This window comes from Onychostruthus taczanowskii, unplaced genomic scaffold, assembly GCF_017590055.1.
Source record: "Onychostruthus taczanowskii isolate IOZ18803 unplaced genomic scaffold, ASM1759005v1 scaffold25, whole genome shotgun sequence".
NCBI classification, from domain to species: Eukaryota; Metazoa; Chordata; class Aves; order Passeriformes; family Passeridae; genus Onychostruthus; species Onychostruthus taczanowskii.
Window position 1 is genome coordinate 2605821 of NW_024499796.1, and position 13505 is coordinate 2619325.

Below are 13505 nucleotides of genomic sequence, written 5' to 3' on the forward strand. Positions count from 1 at the left end.
TTCCCTCTCCTGCTCCTGATGGTGATGGAGAAGGCAAATTCTCCTCCTGGCTGTGGTGAATCAGCAGCAGAGTGGCTGCAGGGGCTGCTCCCCTGGGAGAGTTTATTACAGAATCATGGAATGGTTTGGCTTGGAAGGGACCTTCAGATGACCTCGTTCCAACCCCTCTTTGTGAGCAGAACCAGCCCTACACGGTTTTCCTGCTTGGCTTGGCAGGCTGCAGGATCTGAGGTGCTCAGTCAGCTCCTCTCCTCCAGCACACATTGCCAAACCTGCCCTTGCCTCCAAGGGCTCACAGGAGCTGACCTTTTGCCACATGACAACATTTCCTGTCCCATCAGCTTTGTCTAATTAATGGGTCCAAGGGTGTAACTGAGTCACGCCTTGAGATCATCCCCAGCTGAGTGCAGTCAGGAACAAACACTCCTTGGGTCTGGTAAAAAGCACCCTGCCTACCTCCATGGGGACGTGGGCAAACAGCACAACACCTGGGGCTTGTGTTTGCCAGCTGGGATGTCATCAGGTGTCCCACTGGACCCGCGGGGACACCACTGGGTCCCAGAGGTCTGGGAGGGGATGTGGGTTTCTCTGCACCTCCTGTGGGCTCTGGCAGTGTTCTGGGTGAGGGTGGAACTCTGAATTCTCATGGGAATGACATTTAGGGGACTTCACTCGGCTTTCTTGAACAGCCCCTGGTGCTCATCTGTCGCTGTCATATTTTCTGGAAAAATCCCTTCGCCAGGATTTCTCTCCTGGGAAGCTGAGAAGCCTCAGAGAAAAAGGAAAACAATTCTTATCTCATTTGCTTCTCCTGTGTTTTGCTGCTTTGGTTTGGAGATTGTTTATCCAACAGGTGATTGTTTCATTGGTTGCATGTGAATTGTTTTTACTTGTTGGCCAAATATGGCCAGCTGTGTAAGACTCTCTGAGGAGAGAGTCAGTAGCTTTTCATTATCTTTTAGCCTTCTGTCTGTATCCTTTCTCTATTCTTTAGTATAATTTAGTATAGCATAATTAATAGAATAGAATAGAACAGAATAGAATAGAATACTAAATTAGCCTTCTAAGAACATGGAGTCAGATTCATAATTTCCTCCCTTCAGCTGGGGACCCCAAAAATACCACATTCATCCACTGGCACCCATCTCTCCTATTTGTTACAAGGGGTTGGAGGTGGTTCTCCTCTCCTTGGAGGCCCTGCCATGGCACAGCAACCTGGCCTGGTGTCTCCTGCTGTGCCAAGGGCAATTCCGGCTGGAGATTAGGAAAAAGTTTTTCATGGAAAGAGTGATAAAATATTGGATTGGTTTGCCCCGGGAGGTGGTGGAGTCCCCATCCCTGGGTGTGTTTAACAAAGCCTGGATGTGGCACTGGGTGCCAGGGTTCAGTTGAGGGGTTGGGGCTGAGTTGGACTCGATGGTCTGGAAGGTCTCTTCCAGTGGTTCTGTGAATTCTGTGATTCTGTGAATTCTATGAATTCCTGGCTCTGTGCTGCTCCCAGGTCATCCCCATGGCCAGCCCTGGATAACCAGGAGAGGATGTGGATTCCTAAAAGCAAATCCAAGCCACTTTGCTAGACAAGAAACACTTCCTAAAACTCCCTCCCATCACAAGCAGAGTCAGCCCTGGGACAGATATTTATTACTAAGAAAACACAAGTGGGATTTATTGACTGAGTAATCACTAACCACCAACTCCAGTGGTTTTGCAGGAGCCTCTGGGGAAATGCTGGGGAAGCCCTGACCCAGGGAAGGCTCTGGGAGCTGCCTGGCTCCACAGGTCCCTCCACCTGCAGTTTCCCAAGTGCTGCTGCTCCCTGGCACTGCCAGCTGGCATCTGATGGCATCTTCCTGATGGGTCTCTGGACTAAGAGCATAAATTAGAGACTTTCACCCTGCGTGGATGATAACAAGCCCAAGAACAAAGACAGATAACAGTAATCAAGGCCTGGATCAATAACTTTAATCCTAGGACACAGACAGCCCCTATTAATTCAAAGTAAATCATTCCAGACTGAGAATTTAGTGGTTATAAACAAAATGGTTTTGAAAACTCATTTGTTTTCTTTTTTCCCCATTCCTTCTCTAATTCAGGAGAGGCAGCAGGGGGTGGATTTCTTCCTCCAAGGAGGAACATTGCCAACCTTGTCTCCAGTTTCCCTCTGGAGACAGCCAACAGAAGAGGCAGGAGAGTGGGGAGAGGCAGGCCAGCTTTCCTGAGCACAGGGCATTGTCCCAGCAGAGCCTTTTCCCATGGACAACAGACAATTCCAGGGTTTTTGGCCTAGATGGCATGCTGCAGAACCAGCTGGTCCCAGCCCCCTCCTGGTGTCTGGGAGTTGGGCTGGAGAGTTCCCTGTGCCAGGGAAATGTTCCATATCCTGCTGGCTGGCTGGGAGGGACCCCAGGGGACAGCCCAGGCTCTGTGCTGACCCCACAGGAGACTGGGGTTGCCTTTCCTGGCTCCTTCCCCTCCTGCTCTGTGTCCTGCCCAGGGGGTGCTGCTGGTGGCCAGAGGAGGTGGATGGGCAGCCGGGGCAGGGTGACAGTGGTGACAGCAGTGACAGCAGTGTCCACCTGACCCTCTGGAGGAGGGGGAGTTCCACAGAGGAATTCCACAGAGGGGGCTCTCACTGTGCCCTGACCAACAACCCACAGCAGGGGATGGGCGACAGGCCAAGGGACGAGGGGGACCTTGGAAGACCTCTCTGGTTCCCTTTTCTTTGGCCACCACAAGTTTCCTGTGTGACTCCAGCGAGTCATTTAATGTCTCCAAGGTTCCCCATTTGCAGAAGTGGACTTTCCCACTCTCCCAGGAATGGTACAGGGATAAATACACCAAGGAGCCTTGAGCTCTCTTTTGATGGAGCCTGCCTGAGGCCGGTTCAACCAGGACATCCCCAGAGCAAACAGACAGGAATGGTCCTGATTTTCTGAGAACACATCAGTTATTTCTACAAAACCCAGGAGTATTTGGTGTGGCTGCATCAAAGCACACAGGGATGTTTGGAAGTTGTTCTACATAAATAACTCCATTTGTCATGGTCATGACCTTGGAGTAAAGGCTGCTGCTCTAGGTCCTTGAATAGCTAAAGGGAAGGCTGGAAAGGCAGAGAAAATGAGGAGTAAAGTCCAAAATGTTCTCAGTGTAAGCAGGAAATATTCCTGGTGAGGTCACTTGAGCAGGGAGAGCCTTTTGTCATCTGTGGATAGGATCAGGGTGTCGCTCCAAGGAGGGTGCAGAGGTCTCCTGGCGATAGCAGAGGTCTCTCTCTTCTTCACCTCACCCAAAGCAGAGCCAGTGTGGGGGGAGAAAAGCAGTGAGGGTGATGCCTCAGGTTTTAGCATTTCTATTTTTCAGATTCTGTGCTGCTTTAGTGTGTGGGTCTGAGCTTCATATGAGGGGATGGTGAGCTCTGTGCACAGAGCAGAGAGACAAAACAATTCCTGCTCTAGCTGGGGACCAAGGACAAATGATCCAAATCTCAGGCCCAGGAACACAAACAACATGGGCTGGAGAGAGAAAAACAAGCAGGATGGGACTGCATGGGCTAAAGCTGGAATTGGACAATGAACTGCAATCTGCAAATGGAGCAGAGCTGATCCCAGGGAGAGACCCCGTGAGCGCTCGTGCATTTTGGGACCATTTGGGTTCATCTTGGGTGCAGCCCTGGCTGGGCTCTTGTGCTGCTCAAGGTGGATCCATGGAGGATATCTTTTTAATAAATCCCTGCTTTATTCTTTAGCTCAGTCTGGTCTCTGTTCTAGGGCAGCCTGCACAAGGCATCAAAGGGAACGGGAGCTGGCTGATGTGGCCTGGAACGAGCTCCTGGTGGGAGAGACCCTGGGTCCTCAGGAGAGCACGGGAAGGCCAAGGCTGTGTTGGAGCCTTTCCCTGGGGGTTTGCCATTGGTGGATTTTGCTGAAGAGGAGGGTGCAGAGCAGAGATTTGGGGTAATCCTCCCAGGGCAGGGACACACTCCAGGGGGCTGACAGGGGGTGACAGCCGCTCTGGTCAAGAAGGTGTTAATGAGAGCCAATTGACCCCATTAACGAGAGCTAAATGACCCCACTGGCCTCGCCCCGCTCCTGCAGGTGCAATGGAGAGCAATAAGAAGGGGAGAGGGTGGGACAGGGTGCTGCAGCCCAGGAGGTGTTTTGGGGTGGAGGATGGCTCTGGGTGTGCTGATCTATGAAGGCACAGAGGGAAACTGAGGCAGAATGCCTCAGTCTGGGAGAGTTGGGAGTGTTCATCTGGAGAGGAGAAGGCTCCAGGGAGAGCTCAGAGCCCTTGCAGGGCCTAAAGGGGCTCCAGGAGAGCTGGAGAGGAACTGGGGACAAGGGATGGAGGGACAGGACACAGCGAATGGCTTCCACTGCCAGAGGGCAGGGATGGATAGGATATTGGGAATATCCCATAGGGCAGGGGGTGGAATGGGATGGGATTTACGATCCCATCCAACCCAAACCAATGTGTGTTAATGTCCTCTTTGGGGTGGTTGTGAGGGAAACTGAGGGCTCTGGCTCCTTATGGTGATGTATTTTAAAATTTTTTTAACAGCTCAGTTAATTCTGGCTCCTTCAAATACCTACATGAAGCCCATTCAGCCACACAACAGTTCAGGCTCATGACTGGGATATTTCCTGTCTCTCTGAATGGACTGAGGGCTTTGCTGCTGCAGCCAAAGAGTTTCCCTGGTCCATTTCCAGTTAAATTTCACTGGGGTGAGGAGTTGTGGCTCCAGTCTTTGAGCCAGCTGCTGGCACTGCTGGAGTTCCTTGTAAATTCTTGCTGTGGGGAGCTGGGCTGGGAGCAGCTCCTGCCACACTCCTCCCTAATCCTTGGAGCTGGCTCCCCAAGAACTGGGTGGGCTCCTGGCTCTGTGAATGGAAAAAAAGGAAATCAAGTAAGGAACATTGATTTTTGCTGCAGAGCCAGCTGGGGAAGCCACCAAAGGGGAAAAGAGTGACGGGGCAGCAATGTCCTGGCTGCTCTCTCTTTTCTCTGTGTCTCACAGAGCACAGATTAATGGCATTACAATGGGGGAATGGCAGGGTGAGAGGAAATATCTCATTCAGTGTCATTGATCAGTCTGGAAGTGGCTGTGCTGTCCCTTACTCATCCCCAGGTCTAAGGTGTTCCTTGGGCCCAGGGCTGCTCAGGCAGTGCAGGGAGCCAGGTCTGAGGGTTATTGGCTGATTCCCATGGCCCCAGGATGGCTCTGGTGGCCAAGAAGACAAACAGGGTGGCCCCTGTGTGTGCATGGGAGGGAGAGAAGATTCCCTGTGGCTCTGCAGAGGTTTCTTTCACGTGGCACGGGCTGCTGAGTGATGAGCAGCCGGGAACGTGGGTGCTGGCACTCAGCTGTGGTGTTCCAGAGCTCCAGCCAAGAGGGAGAGCCTGTCCCACACTGATCCCAGGTGAGGGCTGCAGCTCCAGGGCTCTTCCCATCTTCAGGTTGGAGCAGGTGAGAGTGTTCTCATGCAATGGGCAAAGAATTTAAAGAATCTGTTACAGGAAGCTGGAGGAACAAATAATGCCAGCTTGGTTAGAAAGTGCTGAGGCTGTTAATTTGGGTTTAATACTGGGGGTTAGGTATGGATGTACCTCTGGAACCAGTGCTGGGGGTGGGAGTGGAGGCAGCAGGAATGGAGGAAAGCAGCCCTCAGCCCCTCCTGGGCTCCTTAAACAGCATCTCCCACCACTGCTGTTCAATGGCCTCAATGCTCCCCTGGCCTGGTCTTTCAGGATGTTCCCCATGACTGTAAGGGTCTCCAGTCCCTGATTCCCTGGGGGAATGCTCAGGCTGGCAGCGTGCCTTGTGTCAGTCCCAGCAGGCTGCCTGGGGAGCAGGGACACGTCAGGGCTGCCTGGCAAAGGGCACCCAGGGACCCTCGTGCCACAGAACCAGCTCTGTGGGATCCTTCTCTCAGGGGGGTGAAAACAAACCTTGGGTTTGGGCAGAAAAACACATCCCAGGAAAGATTTATCCATTAAATCTGGTCTCTCCTCACACCAACCTGTGTTTTTGCCCAGGTGGTGTCTTTGGAGGAGAACCCTGAGCTGAGTGTGCTCCCCACTGCCAGGGCTGCACTCGTAGTAGATTAAAATATTCCTGGAGGGTTTTTTTGGCTCTGAGTGGCAGCAAGTTGCTTGCTTCCAAACTGGGAGAAGCCAGTGGAGGTGGAATATTTGCAGATGCTGGGTGGTGATTCCTGAGGCTGGTGAGGGCTCTCAGAGGGGACTGGGTGTGTTTAGTGAAGCTTCAGCTGAAGTTGTCAATTCTCTCCTGATTTCCACGTTGTGTAAAAATCAACCTCAATGAATGAGCCTTGATTAGTTTCCACCAACTCTATCTTCAGACAGGCCCCAACATAAGATGAAGATAAAATAATCTAATTTTGATCATCCACTGCAAAGGAAAGGTGAGGGAGCAGAGGGACACCTGGGGATGCAGTTCCTTCTGTAGGGATAGCAGAGGGAGAACTGAGCAGAGATTATCTTGAGAAGCCACAGTCCCAACACAGGAATTATTGGATTTATCTTACCAGAGGATGGACATAAACCCATTAATTATGAAAACAAGACACTGAGCTTTAGCATTTGGAGCTTTGCTTTGATGCCTGGAGCAGGACTACCCAGAAACAGAGGCCAGAAAAAGTTAAAAAGATAAAAGTGGATATATTTAAAGAAGGACCTTGAGGTACATTAAGGGCAGATGAGGCCTCCCAAGGGGCTACACCCAAAATGGACAATGGCCATGAGTTTTTCAGACAATTATAAGTTTGGTCCATTTACATATCAGGGGTTAATCCTCCAATTACAGCTTCGGGTAATGAAGTGATTTACCTCCAGCTTGCTCACCCTAAATTCACTTTTGTTTGTACTTTTTGGGGTCTGAGGCAGTTGGGTGTCCGTGGACCTCAGGCTTAGAAGGATTGCTTTGTCTGACCAAACTGTGAAGGGAGCTTGGTGACACTCTGAACGGAGTTCAGAGTTGTGCACTAATGCACTTCAGGATCTGAAAAACAGAAAAGCTCAAATCTCAAGGACCAGCTTGTACCTGCTTAAAGGGCAAGAGGAGAAGTTCAGCTCAGAACTGCCTGGCACGGCCCAGGAGCCCTGTGTGTCCTTCCTTTGGCTGTGGGTGAGCAGAGGAGTGCCCTGGGCTGTGGGATGGAGGAGGGGGAGCAGCTGGAGCAGCCCCTGCTGCCACAGCCGTGCTCAGCCCGGAGTCTCCACTGGGATTTTCCAGGATGAGCAGGGCAGGAGCTGGTGTGACAGGACAGTCTGCCTCATGCCTCGGGAGATCCACCCAGTGATGCTGTCAGACGACTCTGGGAAGGAGGGATGTGGAAATTCCCTGTTGCAAGGGTGAGAACAGCTTTTCTTTACCCAACAGTTTTCCTCAAAATAGCGAGGCTTTGCTCACCAACATCTTGGGAATGTGCCAGAGGCACAAATAAAGTCAGACCTCTTTGAAAAACTGTGGTGTCATTGCTACAGTTCCAGCCCAAAAGTTTGACCCTGTGGGATCCCACTGAGGCAGGAAAATCATCCCAGGGTAAGCTGTGCTTGCCAAACAAATGGTTTGTGGTTGCGCACATGGCTTTGGGTGGGTGTGGAAATGTCTTCTGGAAACTGGGATTGGGATTAGAAACTGGGTGAGGAATAACAGATTTGTCAACCAAACCTGACTAATGAATTAATATTGAACTGTGCTTTATGGCCTTGGATGGTCAGTAACCCCAGAACTGTTCATGTTGGAAAAGACCTCCAAGATCATCGAGTCCCAGCTGTGACAAATCTACACCTTGTCACCAGAGCTCTGAGTGCCACATCCAGGAATTCCTTAGATACATCCAGGGATTGTTACTGCATCACTGCCCTGGGCAGCCCCTTCCAATCCCTGAGCACCCTTTCCATGGGAAATTCCTGCTGGTGTCCACCCTGAGCCTGCCCTGGCCCAGCCTGAGCCGTTCCCTCTCCTCCTGTCCCTGTTCCCTGGAGCACAGCCCGACCCCCCGGCTGTCCCCTCCTGTCAGGAGCTGTGCAGAGCCACAAGGTCCCCCCTGAGCCTCCTTTGCTCCAGGCTGAGCCCCTTCCCAGCTCCCTCAGCCTCTCCTGGGGCTCCAGCCCCTCAGGGTCCCCCTTGCCAGGAGGGCTCAGGACTGGACACAGCACCTGAGGTGCCCCAGCAGTGCCCAGGAAGGGGCAATGACTCTCCTGGTGCTGCTGGCCACTCTGCTCCTGATACAGAGACAGGACTGACCAAGTGTGACACACTGATGGCTCCAAAGCTTTTAATTTATGAGAGAATTGGCTGCAGGCAGTGGGTGAATCCATCCTCCTTAGCCCTTCTCCTCTATTGAAGAGTTATAAAGGGAGAAATTCTGAAGGCAAACCAATGAGCTGCCACCATGTGTGAGGTAGTGAGAGCTCCAGGGACTGTGGTTTCAGATCTGCACACAGATACTGAAATTTTGCCCATGCTGTGACACCTTTCCTACTTTCTCACCACATAATCTGGCAACAAACAGGAACAGCCCCACTTCTAGAACAAAAAGCTCTTTCATATCTCCTTGGTTTTGCTCTAGAGATTCCCCTGATTTCCATGCAGATGCCCCACTTCCTTTTCTTCACCCAGTGAAGTCATCTTGCTGAAGGGCCATGAGCAGTGCCCCTCTGGGAGGATTTCACTGCTGGGAGAAGGGAAGAAGCTCTGGGCTGTGTGATTTCCCACCTGGCAGAGGTTTGCCAGGTGCTGGATCCCTTCCCCTGCAGGCAGGAATGTGCCTCCACATCCTGTCTGCAGATGATCCCAGCCCTGCTGAGATGTGCTGTCTTTGGGGAGCCTGGGTCACCAGCACGGATTGCTGAGCCCCTTCCCTTCCTGGCAGTGTCCCAACACTGAATTAATGAGTTTATTCTCATCAAATGGGGAGGAAGGGAGGCAGATTTGTGCCAGCTGTCAAAAGGGGACAGCCCTGAGGGCAGGAGCCAAGCTCAGGCTCTGCTTCTGGGAAATGCTCTTACAAACACCTTCCCTCCCCAGCAGGGTCTGGTTCAGCTCAGAAATGAGGGCCAGGGTGGGATTCCTACCTCTGAGACCTCTGCTATCAGCTGAGGAAGGGAGATGGTCCCTGGCAGATCAGCCCATCACTGGCAGGCTCTGGAAGGAGCCATGCTAACCCTCAAATTCCAGACTGCAGCTTGCAGCCAGCCCTGCTCCTTCAGCTGGCACCCACCAGCCAAATCTTCTACTGCAGAAAACAGAATTCATTTTTCCTGTTGTTATTTTTTTGTTTCTGTTTACAGAAATAGCAACTGATGGTCTTGGTCCAATGGAGCCTACTGTGAGAATTAGCAATTTGGTTAATCCTCATAAAGGCCTCTTTTGTGAATCATAAATCCTTTTCTGTTCCAGTGCTCTGTAATTCTAAAGAAATCCCAAAACACAGCAAGGTTTTACTAAATAATCGCCTTATTGTTGACTAAAAAGCAGTTAAATGGGAGATTTTCATTCAAAAGCAGGGTACCTATCCTTGGGGTTTGTTTTGTTTTTTTGAGGGGGTACACTTAGAAATGAGAATTGGGCACCTTTAGAAATGTAGGTGAGATTCAGTTGTGTCTAGAGACTAAAAAAGGAACCTGTGAAACTGAAAATTACTCAATCAGATGAAACTGGAACAAAATTCTCTAAAGCTCTTAAAGGCTCAGGGAAATGTCTGAACCTTGTCCTTGCATGAATAGGGTTTAATTTCACTGCTCTGGAAATGTCAGAATTACTCATTTTCTGTGTGTATTCTGAATGCAATTAATAGTTTATATAAAAACCCCAACCCTACACATTTATAACACACGATAAACTTTGACATGGGGAAATGTCTGCCCTTCCCAGCTGTGAATAGAGCACTTGGTGGGTGCTTAGTGGAATAAAATAACACTCAGGAATAAATATGAATCCAATTAATTTTATTTTTTTGCTTTAAGACATAAAGAACATTTTAAAGAACTATCTATAAACTTAATTTCCCAAAGAAATAGCATCAAGTATAATAGATCTAAACTTTATACCGTGAATATTACAATTTCTCTTCCATAAAATTAAGACATCTCTATGTACAGTACCAATAAATATGCAGCAAACCTTTTCAGTGCCTTTTTTTTGACGTTTTAATATAAAACTCTACAATCAATGGCAGAACATAAGGAGATTTGGGCAAGAATGAGAGCAGCTGGAAAGCTATATTAGTTCATAATTCAGCAAAAAAACTGAACACTGCTGACTTATGTTGCTTAATAAACTGGGTTATGATCTCCCAGGCAATGGTTTTCATGTTGTTCCAAGGGAATTAACAATCAGGAAATGGGAATTTGGAAGTGTCACTGCAGAGTTCACACTCTGGGAGAGGATTGGAGCCAGTGCTGGCACCAGGACTCACCAAGAAATGGAATTGGAGCTCTGGTTTCCTTTGGGAACCTGTCGGGATGCTGAGGGGGATGGGAAACACATCCCTGCCCATCAGCTGGGATTTTTATGGGGAGGGAAAATAATTTCCCATTTGTCTCAGCTTGTGCTGCATCCTTCATGGGGATAAAGCCTTGGCAGAGAGAGCCCCAGAGCTGGGTGTGTCCCCTGGGATCCTGTCCCCAGCTGGGAGAAGGGGGACAGGGGAGAGGGATCAGCCCAGCTGTGGCTGGTCGCAGCCAGCAGGGAGAGCTGGGAATGCCCAGCTGACTTGGGCAGTGTCCTGCTCTGCAGCATGGATTTCCTGGAGTGCCTTTCCAGGATCAGAGCGAGGTCACCCTCCCCTCAGGATTCATGTCCAGGCCTGTATTTAGCATTGAACCCAGCAGGAACCTCCCCACAGAGATTTATCCACCACCCCACAGTGAGAGCAGCAGGGTTTTCCCTTTCACCAGCTGTTGGGTCATCTTTACCCAGAGGAACACCACAAAAATCCCTCTCCAGCCTGGCAGAGAAGCACCTCAGTTATCCCCACCTCCCCTGGGATGTGCAGCCTTCCAGGGATGTGCCTCTCTCCCCCTCCACTCTCAGGAGGGAGCCTGGATTCATTGAGAGCAGACACTTTTGATATGATTCAAGGAAGCCAAAATGCTCACACTCAGTTTGTTTAGACCACAAAGAATCTCAAGTTATTACCCTAAATGTGCAAGGCACGGAGTAGAATGGCAGTGCAATTGAATTCTGCTCTGCTCAAGTTAAAATAGAAAATAATAATAATAAAATTAGGTTTTGTTTTTGCTAAATGTGAGGTAGTTATTGGATTAAAAAGGAAAAAAACCCCAGCATAACAGCAAGTAACATCTTTTTGGTGTCACAGGGGAAAGCAGCCTGATTCCCACTGTCTAATCAATGCTGATCTACAGAGGCTGTTAGCAAAACCTCTCAGGGATCTGCAAGTGGGTGGAAAGCAGGGGAAACAAACGTCCTCCATCAGAGTATTCCAGTGAAAACCTTGCTGGAGGCAGAGCACAGAGCCCTTCCCCTGAAACCTCTTCTGAAGCAATTTACATGTGATGCTCCGAGTTCAAGCCAGGAAAACAAAACAAATTTTGAGAATAAGAAATAATATGGCAAACAGGAGAATGTCTCTCAGTTCTGCTGGTGGCAAGAAAGGAATTTGCATTCTTGGCAGCAGAGGAATTGCAGATAACAGCAGCCGGGATGAGGAATGAATACCCAGGGGATGCTGCTGCTCTGCTGGTAGGGTAAGGACACCAAGCTGGAGCTGGACCAGGGTTAGGGGTGCCCAGGGCTCTGCTGCCTTCACTTTGGCTCTCATTTGGCCACAGTTTCCTGGTTGGGTTGTGCCTGTCAGCCAGGAGCTGAGCAGCTGGGAACACAGAGTTCCCAAAATGCTGAGGTGTTTTTGTGTATGGTTTTTGCCTTATGAAGTGCAAGTGTCTCTAAATTCCCAGGGGAAAGTCTGGACCCCACTTCACTCTGCTGAGGGACCTCTAACTGCATAAAAGAATGATTATTCACACTTTTACACACAATCAGACTGTTTCCTTATACATCAGCACTGCCTGGCTGCATTAGCTGGTCACTCTTAATTGTGATTAGTGTTTTGGGAAGGGACTGGGAGCAAAAGTGGTCACATTCGTTAAGTTGCATTTTTATTATCATAAAACTTGGGAAAATATAAAGAAGCTAAGTCAGTTCTTGTGGCAAAGATACATCTCAGTGCTGAGGCACAAGACAAAAGACAATCCCTTTTAGAAAATCCCGTACAATAGCAAAATGCTATTACTGGTGTGTAACACCCACATCGGGGCAAAGATCCTTGACATTTTCTGATTCTTCTAAAGAACGAATTCTCTCCTCATTTCTCACCTGAAATGATGGGCCACTCACAAGATAAATAAAGCAAAGGACAGGGTGGTCAGTTGTGCCATAGAGGGGTGAAAAAAACAAGATTCCTTCAAAATTCTGGAATATTGTATTGGAATTTTCAAGCGAATTCCTAAATCTGTGGGGCTTGGTTGGGGACCCCCTTTGTAGAGAGGTTTGCTCACCACACCCCTTGCCAAAAAATCATCTCAGCAGCATGTTTTTGGGTGATATTTGACACCCTTTGGACTCTGATCCTGCCAACACCCCTGTGCTGGGCAGTCCCTGCAGTCACTCCTTGATTTGGAAGTTTGCTCCAAACCATGATGGAGCTGAGGATAAACACAATTAAAACTTTCTATGACTTTTAATTTGAGGCATGCAGGTTTTACTCCTTCCATCCACCACACAGGAGCTGGTTTTTACCATGATCCCCTTCAGTCACGTGCTCAGAACAAAAAAAATGTTGGCAGGATTGGAGCTGTTTTCTTTATACCTTGATTAAAATTTACTAAATTTACTTCTGCGTGTGCATGGACAGAAAGTTAATGCTTATTTATCAATATTCAGTTTTAAGGGGAAAGGAAGTGGTAGGTAATGAACTTTGATGAGTTTGAGTTGTGCTTAGTGTTAGTTTTTTTGGGGATGAAAGAGATTAGGGAAGAAGCCAACTCCTAAGATCGAGGATCTTTTGAGCAGTTAAATAATAATAATAATTTGAAACTTCTTCTTTCAGTGGTTTTGTTCTGAAAAGTGCTTTCGTGTTCTTTTTCCTAAGAAATGGAAGGGTCAAAACCTCAAATCATATGTTTAACTTAATTTAGCCCAAACTGCCTATTTCACCCTTTTTTCCTCCAGATTCCATTTTTTTTTTCCCTGATAATAATTTTAGTTTCACAGCCCCTCCCAAAACAAAGCACATGTTCAGCTTGACCACAGACTTTAAAGTCACTACTTCCCATGAGCAGATCTTGTCAGCTTCTCATTTAATTGAAAATGCTGATGCCTGGGCATTTTCACATCTCCAGAAACGCTTTATATTTTCTAGCTCAACAAACACAAGTTTCTAAGAAGGCTTGTGTTCTTATTTAACTTAAAAAAAATAAATCTGAGAATCCACAGTTATGTTCAGTCTGTTGGAGAT